At 48.5% G+C, this 14,260-nt stretch overlaps 1 protein-coding gene across 2 annotated transcripts in view; it reads left to right on the top strand.

Moving 5' to 3' along the window:
* LOC147673966 (NACHT, LRR and PYD domains-containing protein 3-like) overlaps positions 1-14,260 on the top strand; it is a 428,609-nt gene that overhangs the window by 132,150 nt on the left and 282,199 nt on the right. The window lies entirely within an intron of this gene.

Here is a 14,260-nt window from a genome sequence, read left to right as displayed (position 1 = left end):
ACATCCTAGCTCTCCAATTGAAGAAAGTGGGAGCTTCCAAACTTAGCCACTGCGAGGTTATGCAGAGCCGTTTCATTGCCATAGCTATAAACAAAAATGCGCTAGTATATCTTGATCTTTCAGTGGTTCCAGAGTATTCACACCCCGTTATAACCAACACTGGAGAGAACTCCACTGGAATATAAATCACTTTATTAATAAAAACCTCACTATCACCCAAGAAGTCCCCTAAATTAGGGCACAAATAGAGCATATGGATTGCGTCTGCCGCTTAGAGTCTACACCTAGAGCAAGTGTCCCCCTTTCTCCCCCCATTTAGCAATTTTAGCAGTAGTGAGGTATAAGTCAAACATAGCCATATAACCTTGCGTCTGTAGGCTGCCTGATACTAGGACATAGCTAGCTAATTCCAGTGCGGGTCGCAAATCCACTCCTGCCATACCCAATTTCCCCGCCCACTTAATGCTCTGAGCATCCAGGTCATCAGGAAGGCCTGATAAAAGATGTTGGTAAATAATACCTATTTTGGCCCTCCTTTGAACCAGTTCAATTAGGAAAATGTTATCATAAATGGTGGGAGTGTTATGATGATATTTATCTAAGAAGCTCCTGATTTGGAGATATTTTAAAAAGTTGCTGGTTTGCATATGAAACTTTCCCTTTAGAGAGGAGAAAGAGGCCAACTGACCACCAAAAACTAAGTCCCCAATATAATTCATGCCCATACTCTGCCATTTGAAAATGACATTGTCCTGAAATATAGATGGCAACACACCTACAGCATTGAAGGGCGTATAAAAGTTAACCTTAGAAATAATGAGCTTGTGGCGAATTTTCTGCCAGACTGAAAAAATAGCCCAAATAATTTTGGACCTCATTTTTTTAAAATAGCTAGACTCCAGCACGCATTAGGATGCCCTTAACAGCCTCACCCAGGGCTATCTCATAGATTGGCGGCGTGGTACACAAGGGAACATCTGCCCGATCCCTCAGCAATGGTGACTCAAAGTGTTGTAGCATGCCAGACCAGTAGTAGAATAAAAGATTAGGGACTGCCCACCCCCCACGATCCCTAGGAAGGCAAGTCCACTTGGCCGCTCTTCGTGCCCAACGGTATCCCCAGAGAAACCGAAGACAAATCCTCTCAGCCCTGGCCAACGTTGTCTGTGAGATGTCCAGAGGAATGGTCCTGAACTAATAAAGAAACTTTGGAAGGACTAACATTTTCAGAACTTTGCAGCGGCCATACAATGACAAATGCAGATAGTCTAGCCTCTCCAACTTAGTGTTGACGGAGTCGACAACCGGAAGGAAGTTTAAATCCGAAATTTCAGCAACTGCAGAGGAAATGTTGACCCCGAGATAAGTTGCTTCCGTGACAACAGACACGCCAGAAGGGGGGATGGCATCCGACTGAATCACCTGAGTTTTTGCGATGTTTAACTTATAACCTGAAAGTACCCCAAATTGTGCAGCAAAAGTCTCTAAGGCAGGGAAAGCAGATCCGACATCATTGGTCAAGACCACAATATCGTTAACGCAAGCCAGAATCTTACACTCTACCCCACTAACCATGACCGGACTGATGGCTTCGCTCGCTTCGATTGGCTCAATATACAGGGCAAAGAGCAGGGGCGAGGAGGGGCATCCTTGTCTGGTACCCCTGCTGATGTTAAAACACCCTGACTCTTGCCCAGAGATCCGAATTGTGGCAACTGGAGAGATATATATTGACTGAATGGCCCGTATAACCTAGGCGTTAAAGCCCTTCCAGCGCAACACAGCCCACACGAACCCCCAGGAGACCCTGTTGAATGCCTTCTTGGCATCCAACAGGATCACACCGAGGGAAGATCCTGTGGTCTGGGCCCAGTCCAAAAGCGCAATAGCTCGGCGAACATGATCGGCTGTATCCCTGCCAGGGATAAACCCGTGCTGGCGCAGCAAAACAAGGGGAGTGATGACCTGTGCAAGTCTGGAGGATAAGATTCTAGAATATATTTTATTATCAGTATTTATAAGTGAAATTGGGGGATAGGAAGAAGGATTTAGCTCAGACTTACCTTTTCTTTTAAACAGTACCAGCATAGTTTGCCGCCAGGAGTCCGGTATAACACCGCCCTGCACGGCTCTGAATACTAACAGCATATCCTGCCGAATCAGTGCCGAGAACGTCTTGCAGAATTCTAAAGGAATAGAATCCAGACCGGTGGCCTTCCCATTAGCCAAAGTTTTAATTGCTGACTCAACCTCTTCCCAAGTAATTGGGGCAGAAAGTAACTCATTCTGCTCCAGTGTAATCACCGAGGTGTCGAGGGTCTGGAGAAAATCATCCACCAGAGTCTCACTTTGGGAGCTACCGGAGTCATCATCGTACAACATAGTATAAAAACTCTTAAAAACATCCATTACCCCCACTGGTGTATCCTGGATACACCCCTGCTGATCCAGAACTCGGGCAATGTGATTTGCTACACTTTTCTGTTGTAATCTTTTGGCAAAAAGTTTGCCCGAATTTTCGCCAAATTCATACATCAGCGTGCATAATTGCACATATTTTGCGGCTAAATCTTGAACAAAAAATCCCAGGAGTTTAGATTTTAGTATGCCAACCGCCCTCTGACTCCGAACTGTCCCTCGACCAAGCTGAATATCAGTAGTTAATTCCAGCTCTGCCACCCATAGCTCCTCGAAACGACTTTTAACCTGTGCCTGAATGCTCTTCCAGCGATAAGCTGCAAAGCTTTTAGTCTCACCACGCACTGCAGCCTTGAACGTGTCCCAAACAATGCAGTCTGAGGCGGTTCCCCTATTAATATTCATGAATTCATCAATCCAGGATTCCATATGATCCCGATAGGATTGATCCAGAAGGAGCTTTCTTTCGAATGTCCAGAATCTAGGAAATTTAATAGCGCGCTCCCAGGGACATTAGGGACATTTCATTACCAATGCATTGTGATCTGACAATGTCCTTGTCAGGGCGGCGATAGTGACCGGCCCTACCTGCTGATCAGAAACAAAAAAATAGTCTTAGCGGACCATTTTGTTATATGGGCGGAGTAATAAGTATAGCCATCATCATCTTGATTATGACAATGCCAAGCATAGACCAGCCCATGCTCTAAAACTACAGTCTAGAGAGCCTTGAAAACCCGAAACTTCCTGCCAGAATACTTTTGATCACTCGATATATTAAATTGACTTGACAAATTAATATTAAAATCCCCACAAAAAACATTGGGTGGGGCCATGTTGCTAATTCGATATTTAAATGTCTAATAACTTCTGGGTCATCTAGATTGGACCCATAGATCGTGCACACAGATGAAGACCTAATATTTATGACAATTTCAGCTATTGCCCACCTGCCCGCCTTATCCTCTTTAACTTTCTTGCTAATCCCTACTCATTTCTAATCATGGGTGTCTGGCGATAACAAGCTATAAGATCATACCCAGACAATTTCAAGGATTCGCGCCTCCCCATGGTATGTGGGTCTCTTGCAGACACAGAATTTCAACCTGCATTGTTTGGACAATCTTAGACAACAAAGCGCGCTTTTTCCCATCATTCAGCCCACAGATATTACATGAGTCAATTCTGTCCCATTAGCAAAACAGTTTTTTACATCCTGCTCTCCACTGATATAGAACATATTTTTAATCATGATCCCAAGAATAGGAAACAAACTATTGCTACCCCTAACAACAATAACACCATGACTAGGACTCGAAACCATAAAAAAACTCACCCAAGTCTGGTCTAACGAAAAAATTCACAACCCTTCCCGGCCCTCCTCCTATCTGGCCTGGCGAGATCGTAGTTTTTCTCCCTGGCCAGAAAATTATTTAGACAAATAAGAACTGCTCCAGGCTTGTCTCCAGCCAGGCCAGAGTTCTGCTTCTTCTTAAATGGAAAACGATGCCCCCGTCGGACTTCCATCTGCCAGTCCCACTGCGTGACCTCCGGGAAGGCTTCGGTGAACAATTCAACAACAAACTGCCTGACGTCTTGACCTTCCTTGCCTTCGTCAATCCCTAGAATACTTAAATTGTTCTTTCTAGCCCTATTTTCCAAGTGAGTCAACTTTAATAGCACATCCTCCCATTGGTCTTTAATTATATCTGCAAGCCCCTTCTGAGTGGCCATCGCATCTTCCAAGGTATAAATACGTTCCTCAGATTCGACAATCCTGGCAGCGAAGTCCGAACAAGTTTTCGCAACTCTACGAATTGAGTTTTGCATACTGCGACAGGCTCCCTGCGTGCGGGCACTCTCCTGTCGCGTTTCCTCCCGGTGGGCAATATTAATTTGGTAGATAATAGACAAAGTCACTTACCCTGCTGGCTCTGGGGGTGCACCCATCCTATAACCTACAACAGTAGCAGAGCTGCCCCCACCGGCTAAGCCAGGCGGTGCAGACAGATAATAGTTCCACACCATTGAACCAAGAGACTCTGGATCACTGCTTAGTGCTGCCAACCCTTGATCTTTAAGCTTCGCGGCATTACAAACCGTGCTGGCGCCGCCACATGTAGCCTCATCCTTGGACACCTGACTCAGACGCCAATCAGCAGACTCGCTGTCATAATCTGACCATTCTAGCTCTGGACCCTCATCCTCTGATGTACCGGAGTTATCCGACATAGAGTAAAATTTATCAGTTCCTTCAGTGCCTTCAGACTCCTTTACATCACCGGTGGCTTCTGAGGGAGGATCAAGACAAGCATCTTGGAAGTTCGTATTTGCAGCCATAATTGGGTGAGCAGGGACTACAGAACTTGATTGGACTACTGGACCCACACTGCCCTGCTCTGAAGGCCGAGCACCAGAATGGATTTGTTTGTTCCCTGCTACTGGCAGAGATTCCTCCTTGCCCCTCACTGGCACAGTGCAGTCAACCAAAGCAGACTCAGCCAAACTCGATAGACCACTCAGGGTAGGTTCCAGTAACACTGAGTCCATTTTTTGGGCAGGGGGGGTCACATTGCTACCAAACTCACCATGACTAAAGGCAGAGGGTGAGGAGTCTGGGACTCCGGGTCTCACCTTTGCAGCAGGATCTTTTGGCAATTTTAGGGTATTAGCCAGTTTCTGCTTACTGCCACCGCCATCTGAAGACACTTTTCCTTTCACCGTTTGCAATCTAAACAGATTAGGAAGGGTCTGCTTGCCCCTCCTGGATGCCGCAGGGACCGACTGTAACGTACCTGCTGCTCCTGCAGCAGCCTCCTTACTTCCCTGGGCAGAGCACGGCTCCTTCACGCCAGCGGTCGTTTTGCCTGGTCTGCTGGAGTGAGTAGTGCCTCGGGTCTTTACAGTTACGACCGCATTCTTGGGGACTGTCTTCAGAGCCATATCGACGAGTGTGCAGTATGGGAAACACAGCCAAGGGAGGGTGCAGCCGTTCAAAGTAGATCCAAGCCAGAACCAGAGCATCTTAGTGGTGAGCTTTTCCTGAGGCTACACGAGTCTGGTAAGCATGTCACTATAGCTCGCAGGGGTGATACAGCGATAAAAGTTTATCCGATATATAGAGTTTTTTCCGGGTTTATGAGGTATTCAACCCCAGAGTGGGGTCGAGGTAGAAAAAACCAAGATCGGGAGGAATTTTCCGGAGTAGCCCTGACACCAGCCTACTCAGCCGAGTGACCGCAGTCATCTTGCCGAACCCCCATTGCCCTCAATGACGCCCATATATATCCCTAGTTAATCGAGTCAAAAGCTTGTTCTATATCAAGCAATGCCTGGGCATGGTCCCCTCTCTCTATGGGTGGGGAATGCCATATATGGGCTAACTGTCCTAGATTGTGTGTAGTGCTGCGCTGCGGGATTTAACCTGACTGATCAAGATGTACCAAGGATGGCATATGGGGTAAGAGTCGATTAGCCAGCACCCTGCTCAGAATTTTCATGTCTAGATTTAAAAGCGAGATCATTCTATAGGAGCTCAGCTTCTGTGGAATTCCATCTGGTTTAGGAATCATAATCACCAGGGCTTCCCTCATAGAGGCCAGCAAGGATTGCAGCTGCAAAGCCTCATTAAATACCTCTATTAAATGATCTACTAATGTTGGTGCAAATGTCCTGTAAAATTATGATGCAAAGCTGTCGCTGCCTGGACATTTGACTGGTTTTAGTCTCTGGATAGTTTCTAATACTTCCTCTCTTGTAATTAGGGTATCTAGCCTCTTGCTCATCTCTTTCTCTAACTGAGGCAGACCCAGAGAGGTCAGAAATTCTCCTATCACCTCTAGGGGTGTGGAAAATTGTTTTGTATGTACCTCTGCCATGTGCTCCATCAAAATGTCAAGGATCGCCGTCTGATTATACACCGCAATCCCATCAGCTGCTTTCATCTGTACTATCAAATCAAATCAAAGATATTTGTAGAGCGCGCTACTTACCCGTTAGGGTCTCAAGGCGCTGGGAGGAGGGGGGGGGGAGATGGTCCTGAGTCAGCCATAGGTGGGTGGGGAGTGAGTTCCATGTCTTGGCCGCCAGGTAGGAGAAGGATCTTCCTCCGGCGGTGGTTCTGCGGAAACGTGGGATGGTGGCGAGGGTGAGGCTGGCGGAACGGAGCGGGTGGGTGTGTAGAATGTGAGGCGGCTGTTGAGGTATTTGGGGCCCTTGTCGTAGAGAGCCTTGTGTGCGTGGGTGAGGAGTCTGAACGTGATCCTCTTGCTGACGGGGAGCCAGTGCAGGTCTTTCAGATGGGCAGACATGTGGCTGTGACGGGGGATGTCAAGGATGAGTCGTGCAGAAGCGTTCTGTATGCGCTGGAGTCTTTTCTGGAGTTTGGCTGTGGTTCCAGCATAGAGGGTGATCCCGTAGTCCAGTCGGCTGGTGACGAGGTTCTGGGTTACCGTCTTCCTGGTTTCGGTGGGGATCCACCAGAAAATCTTTCGGAGCATGTGCAGGGTGTTGAAACATGATGACGAGATGGCGTTGACTTGCTTGGTCATCGTGAGGGAGGAGTCCAGGATGAAACCTAGGTTGCATGCGTGGCTTGTGGGCTTGGGGGCGGTGCCCAGTGCAGGGGGCCACCAGGAGTCGTCCCAGGCCGAGGGGGGCGGTCCCAGGATGAGGACTTCCGTCTTGCCTGAGTTCAGTTACAGAAGGCTGAGCTTCATCCATACTGCGACGTCTTTCATTCCTTCCTGGAGGCTGGCTCTGGCGGTGGCGGGGTCATTGGTGAGGGAGAGGATCAGCTGGGTGTTGTCAGTGTAGGAGATGATGTTTAGGTTGTGTTGGCGTGCGATGGCTGCGAGGGGGCTTATGTAGATGTTGAAGAGGGTGGGGCTGAGCGAGGAGCCTTGAGGAACGCTGCAGATGATCTTGGTGGCCGCTGAGCGGAAGGGGGGGAGGCGGACTGTCGGAGAGGAAGGAGGTGATCCATTCCAGGGCTTTCCCTTGGATCCCAGCGTGGTGGAGGCGGGTTGTTAGGGTGCGGTAGCAGACTGTGTGGAATGCGGCTGATAGGTCGAGGAGGATGAGGGCAGCAGTTTCCCCATTGTCGAGCAAGGACCTGATGTCGTCGGTAGCTGCGATGAGGGCGGTCTCGGTGCTGTGGTTTGCTCGGAAACCAACTGCGAGGGGGTCGAAGGATCCGTTCGTCTCGAGGAAGGTGGAGAGTTGTTTGTTGACGGTCTTCTCGGTGACTTTGGCAGGAAAAGGGAGGAGTGAGATGGGGCGGAATTCCTTGAGGTCCGTGGGGTCCGCGTGGGTTTCTTCAGGAGGGCGCTGAGCTCGGCATGTTTCCAACTCCCCGGGAAGGTGGCGAATGCGAAGGAGCTGTTAATGATGTCCCGGAGTTGGGGTGCATGACGGAGTCGGCTTTTTTAAAGATGTGGTGTGGACAGGGGTCGGTAGGGGAGCCGGAGTGGATGGAGTTCATCATGCGGGTGGTGTCTTCGGTGCTGACAGGTCCAGGCGCAGAGGGTGGTGGTGGGGGGTGCTGGTTCGGTGGTTGGGTGCGTGGTCTGGGCGCCGAAGCTGTTGTGTATGTCGGCGATCTTGCGGTGGAAGAATGAGGCGAGTGAGTCGCAGAGGTCTTGCGAGGGTGTGATATCGTTGTTGCAGGCGCTGGGGTTGGAGAGCTCTTTAACAATGCTGAAGAGTTCCTTGCTGTTGTGGATGTTGTTGTCCAGTCGTTCTCTGAATGTTGTCCTTTTGGTGGTGCGGATCAGCTGGTGGTGTTTGCGGATGGCGTTCTTGAGGGCTGTCATGTTTTCTATTGACTGGTCGTGGCGCCAGGCTTTCTCGAGGGTGCGGCAGGTTTTCTTGGAGGTTTTGAGGTAGTTGGTGAACCATGAGGCTTTCCTGCTGCCTGGTCTGCTGGGAGGGTTCTTCAGCGGTGCAAGGTCATTGGCCCAGTTGGTGAGCCACTGTGCGAGGTTGCGGGCTGCTTCGTTGGGGTCCGTCGTGTTGGTGGGAGGGTTCTGGCTTAGGGAGGTGGTGAGCTGGTCGGCGGTGATCTTACTCCAGCATCTTCGGGGAACCTATTGCGGGTGGTGGTGGCTCGTGGTTCTTCTGTAGGTGAAATGGACGCAGCTGTGATCTGTCTAGTGTAGTCTGGTGGAGTGGCTGAAGGAGATGTGGTTGCTGGAGGAGAAGATTGGGTTGAGCGTGTGGCCGGCGTAGTGGGTGGGGGTGTTCACCAGTTGCTTGAGTCCGAGGTTGTCCAGCAGGGTGGTGGTGTTGTTGTCGTTTTTGTTTTCCAGGTGGAAGTTGAGGTCTCCCAGGAGGATGTAGTCTGAGGAGGTGAGGGCGTGTGGACTGATGAAATCTGCGATGGCTTCGCTGAACTGTGTGCGTGGTCCCGGGGGTCTGTAGATGAGAGTGCCTCTGAGGGTGGTCTTGGGGTCCCTGTGTATCTGGAAGCAAAGGTGCTCGGCGGCGGTGAGGGTGTCTTCGGAGTTGGTCGTGATGCGGATGGTGTTTCTGTGGACGATGGCGATGCCTCCTCCGGTTTGGTTGACGGGGTCCCTCCGGGTGATCTTGTAGCCATCCGGGATGTCTATGGCAATGTCGGGGGCTGAGGAGGCGTTCATCCAGGTCTCTGTGAGGAAGGCGACGTCCGGCGCTGTTGTGTCGAGGAGGTTACAGAGTTCGACGGCGTGCCTGTGGATGGAGCGGGTGTTGAGCAGGATGCACTTGATGTGATTGTTGCTGGTGCCTGGCCTGGCGGGTGCGGTGTAGGTCTGGAGGCAGGTGAATTTGCAGGCTTGGCAGGTGAAGGGTCCATGGGTGCGTTTCGGAGTGGCACGGTGGCAGTCGGGGTTCCGGCCAGTGTTGAGTGCGTGGAGGGTGGAGGTGTCATAGATCTGTCGGGTGGGCTGGTATCGTTGAGTGCCAGGGGTCCTGGCGCTGGGCGCGGTCCAGGCGCGGACGGGCGTAGAAGGGCTTGCGTTTGGCGCGTCTACGGCACGCTCGCTGCGCGTACGCGTGGAGTCCGCCATAAATGGCGAAGTGGAAGGGAGGAGCAGCTGGGAGGCGGGAGAGGGCGGCAAATGGGAAGGGGGTACAGAAGAAAAAGGGGGCGGGTCGCAGGGGAGCAGCGGGGGAGAACAGAGCGGGAAACGGAGGCGAGGGGGCAAGTCACGAATACAGTAAATACAGCGAAAAATACAGGCACAGAGAAACCAAAAACACAGGGGGGGCAACTATGGGCGATACTGGTTTTTCATTTCTTATCCACTTTGCCAACAAAGCACCTGATCTATCCTCCTCCATGTGTGGGTGCTGTCTATTCGCTACATATTTAAATCTTTCCACACAATGTAGGGCCTCCGGTAGGTCCTTACGGGCAGCACACCATTCTGTAATACGCTGGGGTTTTGTGTGAAGGTGTGGGTCTATTCCCTCTAATTTATTTTCCTGTTTTTTTATGTCTCTTTCAAGGTGTTGCCGTACTACATACGTGGGCTTTATACAGACCCCTCTAATCACCGCTTTCATTGCCTTCCATTCTGTTGCCCTTGTGGCCGCCGTCCCCCAGTTTTCCTCAAAATAACTAGAGAGTTCCACTGCAATTATTATTAAAAATCTCCGTATAGGTATGGCCGGTCTAGGACGTCTGACACCAAGAGTAAGCAACTCTGGGGAATGATCCGAAAGATACCTGCGAAAGTACCTTATATCCAGGATGTCAGGGGTCAGATTGCCTGATGGGAATCACTGGTTTAGGCGGCTGTATATATTATTCGCCGGTGTATGACAGGAGAAGATTCATTTATCTTCACTGTGGTGATATGAAGTAGCTCACTGACTATACTACAGATTTAGACCTTTGTACAGCCGAAGCTTTCAAAATATCCTTCCCCCAACGCAAAATATCTGCCAGATTCCCTGCTGATGCTGGGAGAAGATATGTTGGTACACATGCAGTAAACTCTCAGAATAGTGAGAGTGTGAGTTCAAATTTCCTTTTCCCAAAACACAATGTCTGTCAGATTCCCTGCTTTCGCTGGGGGAAGGTGTGTCAGCGCAAGCACAGTAAACTCTGTTTGAAGTGAGATAGAGAGAGACTCTGAGAGCGCTGATTGCAGAACGAGGACTCGGACACAAAAACGGTTGTGCTGGGCGCATCGCAGTCCTCGAGCAGAACTCGTGCCATGAGAAACTCCACCCATAGACCCCCACTGGCCTAGCTGTATTCTTTTCTAAGCCAGGTGCACTGATTGTGCTCGCTCTGGGCTACCACCAAGGCCATGTACTTTTAATGTTTACATCTCTGTGTAAAGAAACACTCTTAACTTTGTTTTTCACTACTGTAAGGCCTACCTCTTTGATAGGATAAAATTGGAGTTACCTTATTACATTCCAAATGCAAAGAGATGACACCTTAAAGATTGAAGTCTCTGGAATCAGAAGTCAAAATCCTGACTTATGGTGAAGTTTATTTTAAATTGTAATTCTGAAAATGCCACTTTTAGAAAGTTGACTTTTTTTGCCCTGCCCATTTGGTGCCAGCAGCCTGGCTCTGATCACATTACTAGGTGTACTTGGCATTTGGGCTTTGTGTTTTTCTCCTAGACAGCCACACACAATGGGGAACTTGGTTGTGACTGGATGGGCCATCATGGGTAGGATGGGGGAGAAGCTGGGCACAGCCCCACTTACCCTTCTGTAGGCTAGTTCCTTTTCCACACAAGGGGCCTAACAACCCTGCATTGTCACTTCAGCCACCTTGGAGGGAGCCAGGGTAAGGGCGGCAGGAAATTCCATACACTTCAAATCCACTATCCAGACGCTTCTCCCACCTTCCAGAACCACGTCACCAGTGTATAAGAAGAGGACCTGTGCATACTATGCCAGGAAGAAGGACTGCTGTGCTGCTACAAGGACTGGGACTCAGCTGGACTGCTACTCTGAAGGAGCTACTGCCTTGCTGTGCTGACCTGCTGTCCTCTAGCCTGGGGAGGGAGAACTGGATCTGGAACCCATGTTGAACCCAGGACCCCATTGTGTATCAAAAGGCTAGTCTGCTGCCCTCCTGATCTGATCCTCAGGGACATACAAGGCTCCCAGTGGCTCCTAGATCCTTCTTTAGCTAGTTCCGGACCCTCAGGAGGTGCCTCTAAGGTCCTGGACCATTTATGTGGCTCTTGAGCTCTTAAATTCAAGCTTTTGGTCTCTGTGCGACCGCGAACTGGCTAGTTGGCACCGGAACAGTGACAATTGCACCACACATAAACTTGAGCCACTGCAATCCCATCTCTTTGCCCAGCCAGCATTATTCACCCATGGAAGACCACCAACGCGAAACACCAGCCCACCTGTCCACGATGCCCAGTCTGCTCCTCGCTCCATATCAACCACCTGCCACCGGGACTCTTGGCACAAAACTTGAGACGGTAAACCTTCAGCAGAACTAATGTGGGACTGTGTTCGACCTGCAGTCCATTGTGTTCAGCTTGAACTTTTGACTTTGACCAGGTCCAGCACGTCCAGATAGCTGTGGTTGGTGCTTTATGCTTTTAGACACTATTTTGCAGTTTATTCTTTTAAAACTCATAACTCTGATTCTACTGATTGGGTTTTTGTCATTTCAATCTGATCTGTTTTTCTAATCTGGTGTGGGATCTTTTTTGTGTGGCTATTTCACTCATTTAGTGTTTAAGGTGTTGCAGAAATCATTACACATTGCCTCTAAATTAAGCCTTACTGCTATGTGCTAATCTACTAGGGGTGAGCACAGGTTAATTTGGGGTTTGCTTGTGCCTTACCCTGACTAGGATTGTGTTTGCTGCTTGACCAGGGCTCACACCCCAGTCAACCAGTAACCTAATTTCTAACAAATCCTGTATGAAGTTGTATAAGTATCGTTGAGTTGGCTAACAATAAACATCTGTTATTCATCGCCAAGATACCCTGTCAGGGGTCAACATGCGCTTTACTAATACACATGTTAAGTTATGTTATAAATAAACAAATACATACAATTTTCAGAGAACATAAAACACACAAAGTTATTTTTTGGCACTTCTAATAGCACATCCCAACTCACAGGAGCTAATTTTATCAATGACGAGGCTAAATGCTTATCAATGACTAAGGATTAAAGTTTGATTAGCCCTGTAAGGATTTAACCGTATGCCAAACAGTACACAGGCAGATCTTTGGAACAGACACATAACTCACAGACCTATTATTCGAGAACAGAATTTGCACGGGTTGCTGCAGAGAGTATCTATTAATAGGACTAATAAACTGTTAAATTTTGGTAAGAAGTTTCCTGAAACTAATGAACAGCAGTATGTGCATATGTGTGGGAGGATGGTAATATAGGTGTGTGTTTGCATATATGCAGAAAACGTATGTATGTACTCTGTTAAAGTTCTGTGTTTTTTTAAAGCAAACGTGTCACCATGGTAGCTGCAGATTAGTGAAGTGTCTGCCTCTCAGAAAGCAGGTGCTGTTTTGAAAAGTCACATTGAACAGGCAAGGATGAAACAAACCATAGGTTGCACCCCTGAAACGTAAGGCTGGTCTGAGGTTTGAAAATTCTTTCAGCCGTTTGGCTGTTGTTGTAGATAGGTCCTAGGATAAGAACACCTTAGAGCCTAACCAAGTTAAATGTTTCTTAAGTTTGGCTACATTTAGGACTTGTAAATTGTAAGAAAAGAATAATCACACCCCAGAATCTTGAGGGGGCGGATGCAGAAGAGAGGCGAGCACCCAACCTGGGGTCATGTTGGATGTTCAGAGAGGTTGAAGCAGGGGGTTCAAAGAGTTTGAGAAGAAAGGAAGTGAAAAAGGTCACATGGTCATCTTCCTCGATACCATCAGGAAGACCATACAGATGCAGATTATTGCACCTATTTCTGTTCTCCAAGTTCTCAACAGATTTTTTCAAGAGGATCACCTCCTTCTCCAGAGATGCGATTTTAGTAGAGGAATCTTGAAAGTGGCTGACCGAAGCGACTCTGGAGTAAATTGTAAACCATTTAGGGCCAGATGTAGGTAAATGAGATTTACCGATTTTTAATTACCGAATTTTACCGATTCGGTAATTAAAAATCGGTAAATCTGAGGGGTGGATATGTAGGAACATCCAGATGTTCTTTTTACCGAATCGGTAAATATCTGTATTTACCGATTCGGTAAATACCGACCGGTAATGCCCCATTCATTCCTATGGGCTTTGAAGCCCATAGGAATGAATGGGGCATTACCGGTCGGTATTTACCGAATCGGTAAATACCGATTCTGACAAGGGTGCAGGGGGTGTCACTTTGACACCCTCTAGCACCCCCAAAAAAGGTTCGGGGGCCATGTGGCAGGCATACCTGCCCTAAGGGCAGGTCTGCCTGTCATATGGCACAGGTGTGCATGCACACATGTGCATGCACACCAGAATCGGTATTTTACCATCAAATAGTATTTGATGGTAAAATACCGATTCTGTAATGCTTGTAAGTCCCACTACATATCAATTTTACCGAATCGGAAAAAATACCGATTCGGTATTTTACAGAATCGGTATATTTACCGATCGGTAAATTTACCGATTCTGTAAAATACAGGGCCCTACATCTCAAATTGCATTTACCGGTCGGTAACGGCCGAATTCGGCCGAATTCGGCCGTTACCGACCGGTAAATGCCTACCTACATCTGGCCCTTAGTGTCTAATATCTGTAGACGTGTATTGGTTTTGTTTATAAATGGGCGTAAAGCACTTATTTCCTCTAGAACAGTGTCCAAGAACACAGGCGAAGCAGGCTTCGGTGGAGACGGTGGATCTTGTTTGA

Source organism: Lissotriton vulgaris, chromosome 12 (genome assembly GCF_964263255.1).
Source record: "Lissotriton vulgaris chromosome 12, aLisVul1.2, whole genome shotgun sequence".
Lineage (NCBI taxonomy): Eukaryota > Metazoa > Chordata > Amphibia > Caudata > Salamandridae > Lissotriton > Lissotriton vulgaris.
The sequence above is the reverse complement of the archived record's forward strand: the minus strand, read 5'-3'. Positions and strand labels throughout refer to the sequence as shown.